Raw genomic sequence first — 3,468 nt, forward strand, 5'->3', positions numbered from 1 at the left:
AAATTTGTATCCTCAAACCCAAAAAAATGTCAAGCCAATTATATAACAAATGGCTACTTTTTTTCATCCTGGAAACATTTTGATGCCTATGATAACTGATGAAAGAAGCCAAATCCGGATATGGGAAGCAATGAAAAGTAATATTTCAGAAACAGTTAAAAAATTTAGAATTCCAACTAAAAATTCATATTTAAATGAAATTTATTACATTTTAGGTGCAAGACATAAATTAGATGTTTACCATAATTATGCTTTCTTTATATTCGAATTTCACGAATGAATGTAAGGAAATTAACTTTTTAATTAATTACTATTTAAATTATATTCATTGAAATACATTAAAACAGGTGCGCGTTATACGCGAGTGATCAAAAATTTGGTACGATTTTTCCCTTTTTGCAGTATTAACTATCATTTTATGAAAAAGTTTAGAAGATATTATATGTAGACTATACAAACATATAACCATTTTATTTAAAAAAAATCTGATATACTCGTTTATCAAAAAATATAGCCAAAAAAAGGAAAAATTATTATTTTTTCAAATTTTTAATGTAGTATGCCACATTATGAGGAAATCGTTGAGCGATGAAACTTTGTACACCTTATTTTCATATCACCCTATCCGTAATCTAAATTTAAAAAAAATTGAAAATCAAACCGGTCTAATATACATACATACTCTATATTTCTTCATAAGGGTGATAATTTTGGTAAGAATACAAAAGCGTGCGAGGAGAAAAGAAGAATTACTTATGGCATCATTGATTAAATAATATACATCTTCTTCTATCAATCATGAACGTTATCATTCCTGCCTTTATTATTCAATATTAATATAATAATATTAGATGGGGATAGTCGATAGAGAACTGAATAAAATGCCTAAAATAACGTCGCCTTCTGTCTGGATTTCTGAAAATGGAGGCCTAGGAATTTGGAAAATACTTACCGGATGAGAAACAGATGGTTTGTCGGATTTGTCGATATAAATGTGCCTTTAGTCCCCTGTCTAGAATTACACGCCACTCATTATCCTCATCTCATAACTAGAGTATGGATATTCATCTATAAAATCAATTTAACGATGAATACATCAAGTCAGACTTTAACTCTGATTTCACAAGGATGCTTATTGTATGTAATATAACCTTATCCATTGCTAATCATCTACGTTCAAAAAATTTATGGAGAAATACAAGGGTAAACATATCCCTTCCCGAGGAACCATCATTAAATTAATGGAGGATGTTGTTACTGATGTCATTTATAGAAATACATATAAAATGTTTTGAGTCATCCACACCAAATGACGATCAAGTTATCAGTAAAAAGTATTTACGAATATCGAAATGGAACTCTGAATTTTGTACTATCTCACAGTAAGTATTCAATTTTTTTTTTTAAATCTAACCATAAAATATGATTCTATTTTAGCTAAACATATCAAGAATTATGATACACAACTCAGTAAAGGGCAAAAACAACTGCTTAAATGGTCACAACAACGGGGGTAGTAGCTTTGGATGGTTTGCAACAAGTTTGTCTGAGACTACTTACTTCGTTTTAAGACTTGGGTATGATAATTAGGTTTTCCAATATTACATAGTCATTAAATATTATTTTATCCCTTAAGGCTTAGCTATGGTTGATGGGCTCCAAGAAATGGTGTTCAGAAAACTCATAAAAGGCAAAAATAACTGTTTAAATGGTCACAACAACGAGGGTAGTTACATTGGGTGTTGCATTATAATTAACAATTGTGTATATCCTTCATGATAATAGTATGTTGTTATATAAGCATACCTAATAACGGGGGAAATATATTTTTGATGCTCTTAATAAGGAGTAATATCGCCGGACATTACTACATAATTAGCTTTTGCTCTAAATCTTTAAGATGAATTTATTTCTAACATTTTTTTATTAATATATTTATTGTCTAATTTTATGATTTTGACATTTACTTTATTATTAATAATTAGTTAGATCTCATCGGTAGAGATATATCTATCCTGTGCACAATTGTATATAGCAACTTCCACATGAAGAAGAGGGGTGATTATCTTTTGATTAAACTCCACGTCTCGCTTGTGTATTGCAACCTAAAGTTATGACATATTTAACTGAATTCCGATGTTAGAACAAGAAAAAATTATCTGGATCAATCTATTATTTCAATATTCTTTATTTATAATTTATTATTATTAATAGTTATATGATTTTAATTGTTTAATTTTGTATATTTAACTTAAATGTTTAATGGTTTATTTTTTAGTATGTAGATTATATTTCATTAAAGCCTTCTTTTTAAACTTTGAGCTTCAAATATATTTCAAATACTCTACTTTGTCGTTTCATTAGCTATTATTCTGAGAATAAGGTTCATAATGAATTACAATTTCATGGAGTGTGACGTTTTCAAATCTACTGTAACGGATAAAAACGTCGAAGTCAATTATACGTAGTATATCTTCATTAAACATTTTGCTAATAAATACATTCGTTATACCCTCAAAAATCATAATAAAGCAGGCAGATGATAATCACATCAGTATTTTAAACAATGATACCATATGTCTTTTTTCCCCCCTCCTCCTCGCACATTATCAACTATAGTTATGCATTGATCTACATTGTACTATATATTTTTTGTTCATTATTAAATAGACCAACGTGATTTTAAAATCTGCCTCTGAAAGATGATTTCTCGTCTATTTTTGTTGTAAATTTTTATAAAAAAGGATACACAAATATATATATATATATGAGAAACAGTTGATATTAAAAAGAGTCTACATTCAGTAATAAATTGCACCCGCTTCCCTTTCTCTCCTTACTCTACTAAAATCCTATCCCTATCTAAAATTTCGATTGGAAGAAATTATTATGAATAAACGAATACTCAATTTACAAAAATTAATGCCCATAAACTAAAGCACTCACATTTTATATCGTAAAAGAAAATACCAAAACTACGACTAATATTGATATAAAAGTGCTATTTTCGCAAAAATAAAACGTAATAATAAAAAATATTATTTTTCGCTCTACCAATTTATGAAAATGCATTTATTTAAGGATAAATCAGTTGGTTATCTCTTAAAAACAATATATACCTTTAATAAATAAGATATACCCCTGGAAATGTCGTTAAGGATAAAGATCCTACAACGTCAAACCGTATAAATATAACATTTGGCAACATTTAACTCTACTAAGAAAAAAAAACCATTATAATTTATCAACTTGTTTACTTGACAAGTATCAATTGACTTTACAAGTACTTTGATAAATTATCTCAAATAATATTCATTCTTGATTATAATAGTATCAATATTTTGACAAGTTTAATGTAAATCAAAAAAATATAGTTGTTTGTTTTTTATATAGATATATTTAGATAGCAAATAATATAAAAAATATCTAAAAATGCCTCGTGCAGATACTTCTGAAGAAATAAATATA

General features: G+C 27.5%; 1 long non-coding RNA gene across 1 annotated transcript; it reads left to right on the forward strand.

Annotated features, from left to right (window-relative positions):
* Positions 1-723: 723 nt before the first annotated feature.
* Positions 724-1,805, forward strand: LOC139906021 (uncharacterized). The gene is made up of 3 exons (XR_011781211.1): positions 724-1,382; positions 1,438-1,577; positions 1,637-1,805. It is a non-coding gene; the product is annotated as an uncharacterized lncRNA (long non-coding RNA).
* Positions 1,806-3,468: the final 1,663 nt, after the last annotated feature.

This window comes from Lepeophtheirus salmonis, chromosome 7 (assembly GCF_016086655.4).
Source record: "Lepeophtheirus salmonis chromosome 7, UVic_Lsal_1.4, whole genome shotgun sequence".
Taxonomy (NCBI): Eukaryota; Metazoa; Arthropoda; class Copepoda; order Siphonostomatoida; family Caligidae; genus Lepeophtheirus; species Lepeophtheirus salmonis.